We start from the raw sequence: 13,036 nt of genomic DNA on the forward strand, positions 1-13,036 counted from the left end.
AGAAAAAGAAAAAAATAGATAAGAGTAGAAAAATTTTAAACAGGCTAAACAATGCCATTGATGTATATTCTCTTACATTAATTTCATTTTTTTAAAAAAGCACTGTTTTGTGTCTCTTGTGTAAAATTAATTCCAAAAGAATTTGAATATTTTTTCTTGGTTTTAGTATGCTATCAGTTACACAAGGTCCATTTATGCGATATCCTTTCTTTGCCACCAATTTTACTGACTAAAATAAACTAAGTGTAGTATCTGTTACTGACATAGCACTCATTTGTCACTGGTGAATGCACATTATGTCCTCTACTGAGGCAGTGACTTTATCTACGGTTCCTTGGGGAACTAGAGTATATCACTTACAGTGCTTGGTGAGCTCATAAAGCTATTTATAATGTGTAATGCAACCATTAATAGCTTAAATATTTATAACCATATTTAATAGCTATATATCACTGGTAGAACAACAAATAATATATATGTAAGGAAAGTGATTTTTTTTTCTCGTAGGCAAAACTGATTTCTTTGCCTTTAAATGCATTTGGGGGAAAAACTAGATTAGTATTTGTACAAAAACCAAGCTAAATTTGTCCTGGGAATTCTGTAGCATATCTTTATAGCATTATTATATACATATTTTTGGATTTTTACTTTTCTTACCATCCTGTATCTCCTTGTCTTGTTAGTTTGTATTGGCTTTGTTTATCCAATGAATAAGTCAAAAGTTAAACTATATAAAACTGACCACCTGATCTGCACACTTCCAAACCTGCGCCCTTGGAATCATCCTTTCCCAGTTGATGACATGTTCCATTCCGTTGCTCAGGCCACTGATCTTGGAATCATCATTTACTCTTTTCGCTCCTCTCTCCTTCTGTGTTTTCTCATTAGAAACATGTTCATCAACCTAAGGTATCTTACAGTTTCTGGATGTTCTCATATGACCTAAAGCCTCAAAATTTCTTGGATTTTAAATTAAGAATGCCCATTTAATGCCCTTTCAAATTTTATAATTAGATCATAAAGAGTCTATGGTAAAATAATACAAAATAAAGTGATAAAGCATTTCAAAACAATAAATAATAACCTAATAGAAGGCTCTTTTAATCAAAAGAATATAGAACCATAATTTGTAATTCTTCTTTTCTCTTTCAGTATTGGTAATAAGAAAGCTTTTTTGTGGAAAATCGTTCATGAAGGAGCTTAAAGAGTCAGCCCTAGGGACCTCAGTCTGCCTTACGTGATTAAAGAAGACATATAAATTCAGAATGTGAACAAAGGACAGGGTTTCTGTAACTCATTAAGCACTAAACACAAGAAATTTAGAGCTGCAAGTGTCACCTAACATATTATGCCAATAACAGACATAAGGTATTAGTTTTACTTTTTGAAAATTCATTAAGAATTCTATTTGCTAAGTTGATCAACTGCAGTCAAGTACATTTGCTTTATACAATTAGAAATTGCACTGTAATCACATAAACTTTGTTGAGTCTGAAAAACCCTTTCCTAAAATTCTAGGAAGTTATTTTTACAGTGATTGTACTTACTAGGGCATACAGTGATGCATCTCAATACTTGTATACAAAGCGTAGTGATCATTTTTTGGTAATTGGTATATATATCTCTTCACAGGTTTATTATTTCTTTGGGTTAGGGCATTTATGAGTATTTTGAAATAATCAATTGTTGTGAACCACAGTTATTTTACTGTACTATAGAACATTAGAAATTACTCCTCCTACCCTACTGCACTCCTTTATCTACTATCTTCTTTCCGTCTCTCCTCTTGATCTTCCCAGACTGTGGTAATCATTAATATATTCTCTGTTTCTTTGGGGTCAGCTTTTTAACTTTCACATGTGGGAGATATTTTTAAAATGTTCATGCAAAGTGCAAAGTAAGAAAAAACTCTGAATAAATTTCATGTTTTTTGCATCAAAATAAATTTTTATTAACTTGTTTTAACTTGTTTCAAGAGGATTTTGAGGTGTTCAGAAAGATAAGTCTAGAATATCAAAAGATGCTCATTATAGCAATTGAATATTTTTTATAGCTAAATAGCATTTATAGCTAAAATTGAAGCTATAACATCAAAATTATGGTGAAGCTTGGGTGGAAGAATAATTAAATCATTTATGCTTTAGAAGAAATTTATGAGGACAATGTTGCAAAGAAATTGGCATTTTGCTATTGGACAACTTTTCACAAAGGGATGAGATGATGTTGAAAATAAAACTTGCAGCAGCAGACAATTCACACTAATTTGTGAGGAAAAAGATTAATAGTTTTCATGCTCTTATTGAAGAAGACTACTAAATAGAAGGAGAAATAATAGCCAACACCACAGGCATCTAAACTGGTTCAGCTTACACAATTCTTATTGAAAAATTCACACGGAACCCAACAATGGGTCCCCAAACTGTTATACCAAGATCAGCTACACGCAAGAGTAGAGCCTTCAATGGGAATTTTAAACAAATGGGATCAGATCCTGAAATATTTCTTTGAATAACCATAGCAAGAGATGAAACATAATTTTACCAGTACAATCTTGCCAACAAAACACAAAGCAATGGCTACCAAAATGTGTCTTGTAAAAGCACATGCAGACTGTTCAAGAGCAAAGGTCTTGGCAGTAGCTTTTTTATGTTTGGATACTCCAGACCTTTCTTCCTTTTTGCTTTTTGGTTGGCTAAGAAATGATAATATCTACTGATCATGAGAGTTTTTGAGAAAGTTAATCAAAACTTCAGCAGAAAAATATCTAGGAAAGTATTATCAGAGAGTCCTTCTCCATTAAAAAAAATGCTCCTGCTTATTCATTTCATCAAACAAGAGTGATCATGTGAGAGTTTTGGTGACAAATCATGATGCACTCATATTACTATTTTGATTTGACTCCTTCTGACTTCTTTTAGTTTCCTATTAAAAACGTCTTTAGGGGCCGACGCTGTGGCACAGAGGATTAAGCCGCTGCCTTCAGTGACAGCATCCCATATGAGTGCAGATTTTAGTCTTGGCTACTCAACTTCCAAACCAGCTCCCTGCTGATGTTCTGGGAAATCAGTGGAGAAGGCCCATGTTCTTGGTCCCTTGCCACATATGTGGGAGACTTGGATGAAACTCTTGGCTTCGGTCTGGGTCAACTCTGGCCATTGCAGCCATTTAGGGAGTGAACCAGTGGATGGAAAAACTCTCTTTGTCTGACCCTCCCTCTCTGTAACTCTACCTTTCAGATATATAAGTAAATATTCTTTATTTTTTAAAGACTTATTTATTTAAAAGGCAGAGTCTTTGGGTATAGAAGGAATATTCCTCAACACAATCAAGGCAATATATAGCAAATCACAGCCAATATCATATTGAATGGGAACAGTTGGAAGCATTTCCACCAAGATTCAGAACCAGATCAGAATGTCCACTTTCGGGGCCAGTGCTGTAGTGCAGCAGATTAACGCTCTGGCCTGAAGTGCTGGCATCCCATATGGGCACTGGTTCAAGATCTGGCTGCTCCATTTCTGATCCAGCACTCTGCTGCAGCCTGGGAAAGCAGTAGAAGATGGCCCAAGTCTTTGGGCCTCTGAACCCACAAGGGAGACCTGGAAGAAGCTCCTGGCTCCTGGCTTCGGATTGGTGCAGCTCCGGCCATTACAGCCAATTGGGGAATGAAACATCAGATGGATGACCTCTCTCTCTGTCTCTCTCTCTCTGCCTGTCCTCTCTCTGTGTAACTCTGACTTTTGAATAAATAAATAAATGTTTTTTTAAAAAAGAATGTCTACTTTCACTATTATTATTATTCCATATAGTTCTAGAAGTTTTAGCCAGGGCCATTAGGCAAGAAAAGTAAATCAAAAAGATAAAAATTGGAAAGGAGGAAGTAAATGATATTTGTTTGCAGGTGACATGATTCTATATTTAAGGGAATCAATTCTACTAAGAGACTAATGAAACTTATAAGAGAGTTCAGTACAGTTGCAGGATATAAAATCAACACCCCAATAGACTTTGAATAGACAATGATATGGCTGAGAAAAAGCTTGTAAGATCAGTACCATTTGCAATAGTGACAAAAGAATTTAAATATGTTTGAATAAATTTAACCAAGGATGTGAAAGATCTGTATTAAAATCACAAAACATTGAAGAAATAGAAGAATAAATGAAAAATGGAAGAATCTTCCATGTTTGTGGATTGAAAGAGTTAATATCATCAAAATGTACATATTTTCCAAAGAAATTTACAGATTCAATGTAATAAAAATAAGAAAAAACAAAGACATTCTTCTCAAATCTAGAAAAAACAATGCTAAAATTCATTTGGAAACACAACAGACACCAACTAGTTAAAGTAATCTCAGACAACAAAAACAAAGCTGGAAGCATCAGAATACCATACATACTACAGGGCACTTATTACCAAAACAGTCTGCTACTGGTATAAAAACTTACATGTAGACAAATGGAACAAAATAGAAATCCCAGAAATTAATCCATGGAGCTATAACCAAATTATTTTTGACAAAAGAGCTGAAATCAATCTCTGGAGAAATGCAGTCTCTTCATGAAATGGTGTTGGAAAATTACAGCAATGTATACAGAACTATGAAACAAGACTCATGTATACAAAAATCACCACACACCTTATACAAAAATCACCTCACAATGGAGCAAGGATCTGAATCTATAACCTGATATCAAATTGCTAGAGGAAAACATTAGGGATATTCTGCAAGACATTGACATAGGCAAAGACTTCTTAGAAAAGGCCCCAGAAGCACAGGAAATCAAACCAAAAGTAGACAAATGGGATTACATCAAGCTAAGAAGTTTCTGCATTACAAAAGCGATACTCAACAAAGTGACAGAATGGAAGAAAATAATTGCATACTGTGCAACTGATAAAGGATGAATATCCAATATCTACAAAGAGCTCAAGAAAGTCAACAACAGGAATTCAAACAATCCATTTAAGAAATGGGCAAAGGACATGAACAGGCATTTTTCAAAGAATGATATAGAAATCGTTAACATGAAAAAATGCTCAGAATCACTAGAAATCATGGAAATGCAAATGAAAACCACAATGAGGTTTCATCTCAACTCAGTTAGGATGGCTATCATTGAAATATAAAGACATAATAAATGCTGGTGAAAATGTGGGGAGAAAGATACCCTGATACACTGTGGGGCACTCTGGCCTCAGAATCAGCCCTTAAGGCATTCGGATCTGGCTAAAAAGCTCATGAGAGTTTCACAGGCATGGAAAGCCAAGACACTGTGGCAAAAAAATGACCTAAATGAAAGATCTCTGTGAGTGAGATCCCAGCGGCAAGAATGGGCCATCAAAGAAGGAGGTACCTTTCTCTGAAGGGAGGAGAGAACTTCCACTTTGACTATGGCTTTATTTAAATAAGATCGGAGTTGGTGAACTCAAGGGGCTTCCATAGCTTTGGCAGCTCATGACGAGAGCCTTGGGTGATTATTGACGTCATAAATAAGAGTGTCAATTTGTTAAGTCAACAACAGGAGTCACTGTGCACTTACTCCCCATGTAGGATCTCTGTCCTTAATGTGTTGTACTATGTGAATTAACGGTAAAATTACTACTAAAACATTACTCTATACTTTGTGTGTCTGTGTGGGTGCAAACTGTTGAAATCTTTACTTTGTAAATACTAAGTAGATCTTCCGTATATAAAGATAATTGAAAATGAATATTGGTGAAGAATGGGATGGGAGAGGGAGCGGGAGATGGGATGGTTGTAGGAGGTTATGGGGGGAAAAGCCACTATAATCCAAAAGTTGTTCTTTGGAAATTTATATTTATTAAATAAAGGTAAAATAATACGCTGTGGGTAGGAATGTAAACTAGTACAACCATTATGAAAAACAACATGGAGATTCTTCAGAAAATTAAAAGTAGATTCTCCATATGACTCAGCCATCCCATTCCTAGGAACTTACCCAAATGAATTGAAATCAATATATAATAGAGTTATTTGTACCCCAACATTTATTGCAGCTTGAATCAGAATAGCAGCGATATTGAGTCAACCCAGATTCCCATCAATTGATGATTGGACTAAGAAAATGTGGCATACAAACACTATGGGATACTACTTAGTGATAAAAAAGGATGAAATTCTGGAATGTGGCACTATGGAGTAGCAGGTTAAGACAGCCATGTGGGATACTGGCACCAGTTTCTTTCCTGGCTGCTCCTTTTGTGATCCAGCTTTCTGCTAATGGCCTGGGAAAGCAGTGAAGGATGGCCCAAGTGTTTGTGCCCCTACACCCACATGGGAGACCTAGAAGAAGCTCCTGTCTCTTGGCTTTGGATCAGCCAAGCTTTTGCTGTTGTGGCCATTTGAGGAGTGAAACAGCAAATGGAAGACCTCTCTCCTGGTCTCTGCCTCTGTCTGTAACTCTGCCTCTCAAATAAATAACTAATTCTTTAAAAAACATGAAATGTCTTTTGCAACAATATGGCTGCAACTGGAAATCACTATGCTTAGTGAAATAAGTCAGTCCCCAAGACAAATATCTTAAGTTTTACTGAGATGTAGTAGTTAATATAGAATACAAAAAGGTGCAGGAATGAGGCAAATATCTTTCCATTTGATTGTTGATTTTAGCCCTTGTTTATACTCCTGTGGAACTCTAGTCTCTCTTATTTTTTATTTGTTGAATATTATGGTTAGTAGTGTATTAAACCTGTGATTATAGAGTGGAATTATGTATTTGGCAAAATTAAAGAAAAGAATAAAAAGAAGGAATGGGGGAATTAAGGGAGGGAGAGAAGAAAAGAGGGTATTATGGTTATATTCTTAGATTTGTACCTATGAAATACATGAAGTATGTTCTTTTTATATTACTAGAAATCAAAAAAAATCAATCTGAAGTCAGAAGCCTGGTGTACCATCCAGATCTCCACTGGTTGGCAGAAATCCAAGCAGTTGGGCCATTATCTAATGCTTCCCAGCTGCATTAGTAGGAAGCTAGATAACAAGCAGAGGTTGGACTTAATCCAGGCATTCTAATATGGGTTGTGGGCAATGACTGCCCCAGCAATCATAATTTTTTGAAAAGTTTGTAATTTAAGAGATCATTGGATTGTTTAAAGGTTTATTAATTTATTTTGAAAAAGTTGCACAGAGAGAGGGAGAGACAGAGAGCAAGAGATCGATCTTCCATCCACTGGTTCACTCTCCACATAGCTGCGATACCCATCAGTGAGCCAGACTGAAAACTGGAGCCGGGAGCTTCTTCTGGGTCTCCTACATGGGTGGCAGGGGCCCAAATACTTGAGCCATCTTCTGCAGCTCTCTCAGGTCATTAGCTTTGAACTAGATCAGAAGTGGAGCAGCTGGAGACATGAATTGGTAATCTTGGTGTCTTTGTCAAAAATCAATTGACTGCATGTTCATGGATTAATTTCTGGTTCTCTACTCTGTTCCATGCTGGTAACATGGTTTTTTGGTTACTGTAACTATGTAGTATGTTTTGAATTCAGGTTTTATGATACTTCTTGCTTTGTTCTTTTTGCTTAGAATTATTTCAGCTATTTGGGATCTTTTGCGTGTTTCCATATGAATTTTATTACTGATTTTTTTTTTATTTCTATGAAGACTAACATTGGTATTTTGATGAGGATTTCTCTGGATCTATATATCACTTTGGTAGTATGAACATCTTGATAATATTTATTCCTCCAATCAATGAACATTAGATGTTTTTTCATTTTTGTGTACATCCCCAATTTTTTTCTATATTATATAATTTTCATTATGAGGTTCTTTCATTTCTTTTGGTTAATTTTATTCCTAGATTTTTTTTGCATATGGGATTTTTGTGCAATTTATTTTTCAGGAAGTTTTTTATTGGTATGTATATACATATACATGTATATATATGCTATTGTTTTTGTATTTTTTAAAATAGATTTATAATTTTTTAAAGATTTATTTATTTATTTGAAAGTCAGAGTTGCACAGAGAAATAAGGAGAGGCAGAGAGAGAGAGAGAGAGAGGTCTTTCATCTGCAGGTTCACTCCCCAATTGGCCACAACACCCGGAGCTGCACTGAAGCCAAAAGCCAGGAGCTTCTTCCGGGTCTCCCATGTGAGTGCAGGATTTAGGCCATCTTCCACTGCTTTCCCAGGCCACAACAGATAGCTGGATCAGAAGTGGAGCATCTGGGACTCAAGCCAGCACCGATATGGGTTGCCAGCACTGCATCCATGATGTATAATCATAGCCATGATGCATAATCTTTTTGATATGCTTTTGGATTGTATTTATTTTGCTAGCATTTGGTTAAAGATTTTTGTCTATCAATCAGGGATCCTTGTTTATAGTTTTCTTTTTTTTGTTGCATCTTTGTCTGGTTTTGGTATCAGGGTAACTCTATTCTTATAGAATGAATTTGGCAGGTTTCACTCCTTTTCACCTTATTTACAAGAGTTTGTGAAGAATTAGAAGCAGTTATCTTTTAAATGCTTTGTAGAATTTAACAGTGAATCCATCAGGTCCTCAACTTTTCTTTGATGAGTTAGACATTTTTAAGGTGCTAAAAAATGTGTTTGTAAAATACTTTGAATCATAAACATTAAAGTCAGATTTGAGAATTCAAAAATAAATATAGTATTTCTACTTAATATTGTAAGTTTATAATCTTTTAAAGAGTTCATTTCATTATACATTAGACACAATGAAGACCTGCTGAGGAGTATTCAACATTGGGCCAGAAAACAACAACAACAACAAACATTTCTCACTATTTACTGTGCTAGGTAATATAATTCATAAGAGAAACACAGGACATCATGTTATTATCATCATTTTGACACAGCAAACCATAGGATGAATAAATATTTTACTACTAGTATCTTCTCCCTCATCCTTGACAGTCATTACTAAGTAAAAACCATATACACTTACCAAAACCCGGGAGTGACCTCATACTTCTCAATACATAGTCATTTTCAATTGGTCTGAGTTGGCTAATAGGTGAAATTTATTTACTATTTTCTCTCCACAGTACAACCAACCTTCTAATAGTTTGTAATCTTCTCTGGCTAAAATTATGTCTTTTTTTTGTTGGAAGGAATTAAACAAAAACTTTTTTCTCTGGAATTGCCCAATATACTGCTGAATATTACAGGTTTCCCTTAAAAGTGGTCCATGTTTCCTGGCTACATCTTTCATACTTACAGGGAGTAGATCATATAGCATGTCTAACAATTTTCAGGAAGCCTAATTAATTATCACCAGTTCTAAAATTATGAGTACAGAAACTTAGTTTAGGGAATAATTCCAGATGGCATTATTTAAATATGTGAAAGGGCTAAGGGCACATTTAGATATACCTTTGGTATCCAATATATCAGTGTGTAAATATTTAATGGAGATGTATTTTTCACTTCATTATTTCTGATGTAAATTAAAAGTTTTCTCTAAAGATCAATATGATGTAAAAAGAATCCAAGAGCAAACAGCATGCATATATTTAGTGTAATATTCTTTGCTTTCCTTAACTTGAACCATAAAAGCCTTTCAGGAACTGATGTTAAATTCCTAAAATAGACCGCATTATCTTCAACCATATTATCTATTCCTATATGTCATAAAATGACAAAGTTTCAACCAGAATGCCAGGAAATATACAAAAGGAGACAGTAAGTGGTATTGTTTTTCTAATGTCTTCTTAAGAGATGCTATATTTGATTATAATTTTGAATGCAACCTAACAAAATAGATGAAAAATGTATTTTAGATGCTAAAAGCATCTAAATTAGGGTACACTAGATTAAATATTCTCAGATTTCAAACACTTTAAAAATGAGAAACAACAGATATTTTTTCTCACAGAAATTCATTTATTCATTAAATGGGTTTTTCAAGTGCCTTCTAGATGCTAGCTGCTCTAGATGGCAACAATGAAAACAAATAAAACAAACATGCTATTGGTGGCATGAGGGCTTGAAAATGGTTCCCAATGAACTCTGCCTCTTAGTATTCACATCCTGTGTAGTACCTTCCCCTGTTTGTTGTACCTAATAATTCACTTCTTTTTTTTTTTTTAAGATTTATTTATTTATTTGAAAGGTAGAGTAACAGAGAGGCAGAGGGAGAGAGAAAGAGGTCTTCTGTCCACTGGTTAACTCCCCAAATGTCTGCAACAGCCAGAGCTGGGTCGATCCAATCTGATGCCAGGATCCAGCAGCTTCTTTTGGATCTCTCACACAGGTGCAGGGGCCCAAAGGCTTGGTCCATCTTCTACTGCTTTCCCAGGCAATAGCTAAGAGCTGGATTAGAAGTGGAGCAACCGGTACTTGAACCGGCGCCCATATGGGATGCTGGCACTGCAGAATGTGGCTTTACCCCCTAAGCCACAGCACCAGCTCCAATAATTCATTTCCAATGAATAAAATATGGTAAAAGTATTCCTGAGATTAGGTTACAAAAAGACCCCTATGTCTGTCTTCCTCAAGCCTCCTGCTCTCTTGCTCCCTCTCTCTGGGAGCCATCACTCTGGTTGAACACAGGCTATCTGCTGTGTTGTGAATAGTCCTGGGTGGAGGCTCACGTGGCAAGGAACTCTTCCTAGAGCCACTGAGGACCTGGGGCATGCCAACAGCCATTGGTGGCCTTTTTTTTTTGGACAGGCAGAGTTAGACAGTAAGAGAAAGAGAGACTTATAGACAGTGAGAGAGAGAGACGGAGAGAAAGATCTTCCTTCCGTTGGTTCACCCCCCAAATGGCCGCTACGGCCGGCGCTGTGCCAACCCAAAGCCAGGAGCCAGGTGCTTTCTCCTGGTCTCCCATGTGGGTGCAGGGCCCAACAACTTGGGCCATCCTCCACTGCCTTCCCGGGCCGCAGCAGAGAGCTGGACTGGAAGAGGGGCAACAGGGACAGAATCCGGCGCCCCAACTGGGACTAGAGCCTGGGGTGCCTGCACCACAGGCAGAGGATTAGCCACAGCGCCGGCCCATTGGTGGCCTTTTAAGTCTGTCTTCTGAGGCTTCCCACCTAGACATAAAAAGGGCTTTAGAAACAGATCCTTCCCTGCTTGAGACTGAGTATAGCACCTACTAATACCTATAGCAATACTGACTGCCAATCAGTGTCAGAGACACCCAGCTAAGCTGTGCCCAGATTCCTGACACTTAGAAACTGTGAGTTAATATATTTTTATTGTTTTAAGCTGCAAAGCTTTGTGGATCATTAGATACATTGCCATAGATAACAAACACACTTACCTTCATTATTTCATCATCCAACCTAGGGAGAAAATATTATGGAGTGTGGTAGATATAAGACCTAACATGAACAGTAGTAATTCCTCAAAATATTAGACAGAATTACTGGATGATCCAACAATTCCACTTGTGGGTATAGATTTGTCAGCTTTTCATTAATTTAGCTAAAAAACCCAAGAGGAGTTTCTTGGGAAGGGAAAGGTTTATTTTGGCTTACAGTTTGGAAGTTCAAGTTTCAAGATCAGGCAGCCTTATTTAGTCTGGCATGTGGTGGAGGCCAGTAATGGAGGCAGAGTGAGTGAGGAGGAACAATCGCACAGAAAGCCAGGATGTAGCAAGTGAGAGTTACCTTCTGAGAGCAAACCCTCAATGACTTCAAGACCTCCCACCAGGTCTACCTCTTAGCTGCCATAAGTAGATTAAGTCTCCAACTATAATCCATCAAGTGTAAACATATGACTTTGAGTTTTGAATGTCTGCATCAGTTTGAGGAACCAAGATCTGGTCAATCCACAATAGGATTATATTTAACAAAATTAAAACAAGTATTCAAACAGGTATTTGCCCACTTATCTTTCTAGCAGATTGTATACAATAACTAAAAGAAAAAACCTAAGTATCCATAAATGAATGAATAGATAAACAAAATGTATATACATATAATGGAACATTATTCAACCTTAAAAATGAAGGAAAATCAGACATAAACTGCAGCATGAAAGAATCTTGACAACCTTTTGCTAAGTGAAGTAATCATACAATACTGGGTGACTTCACTTATAGGAGATACTTGGAGGAGTCAAATTAACAGAGAAAGGGCCAGTGCTGTGGTGTAGTGGGTTAAGCCACCGCCTGTAGAGCTGGCATCCCATATGGGTACTGATCTGAATCCCTATTGCTTCACTTCGCATCCAGCTCCTTGCTAATACTCCTGGGAAAGCAGCAGAAGATGGCCCAAATGCTTGTGCCCCTGCACCCATGTGGGAGACCTGGATAAACTCCTGGTTCCTGGCTTTGGTTGGGTCTAGCCCTGGCCATTATGGTGATTTGAGGAGTGAACCAGTTAATGGAAGACTTTTTTTTTTTTTTTTTGACAGGCAGAGTGGACAGTGAGAGAGAGAGAGAGACAAAGGTCTTCCTTTGCTGTTGGTTCACCCTCCAATGGCTGCCACGGCTGGCGCGCTGCGGCCGGCGCACCACGCTGATCCAAAGCCAGGAGCCAGGTACTTATCCTGGTCTCCCATGGGGTGCAGGGCCTCAGCACTTGGGCCATCCTCCACTGCACTCCCTGGCCACAGCAGAGAGCTGGCCTGGAAGAGGGGCAACCGGGACAGAATCCAGTGCCCCGACCGGGACTAGAACCCGGTGTGCCAGTGCCTCAAGGCGGAGGATTAGCCTAGTGAGCCGTGGCGCCAGCTCAATGGAAGACTTTTGTCTTTTTGCTTTTCCCTCTCTGTAAATCTGCCTTTTGAATAAATAAATAAATCTTTAAAATATGTATGTGTGTGTGTGTGTGTGTGTGTGTGTGTATAGATTAACAGAGACAGAAAGTAGAACAGAGTTTGCCATGGGCTGGGCAAGGGGCAAATATGATATTTTTGTTTAATTGGTATGTAGTTTTAGTTTGGAATGATGATAAGAGTTCTGAAACTATGGTAATGATGGTTATACAAAAATATTAACATACTTAATGTTATTGAACTGTACACTTAAAGCAATAACGCTTATGTATATTTTACCACAGTTTAAAAAAACACATAGAAAAAAGTAGT

This window comes from Oryctolagus cuniculus, chromosome 4 (assembly GCF_964237555.1).
Source record: "Oryctolagus cuniculus chromosome 4, mOryCun1.1, whole genome shotgun sequence".
In the NCBI taxonomy this organism is placed as follows: Eukaryota; Metazoa; Chordata; class Mammalia; order Lagomorpha; family Leporidae; genus Oryctolagus; species Oryctolagus cuniculus.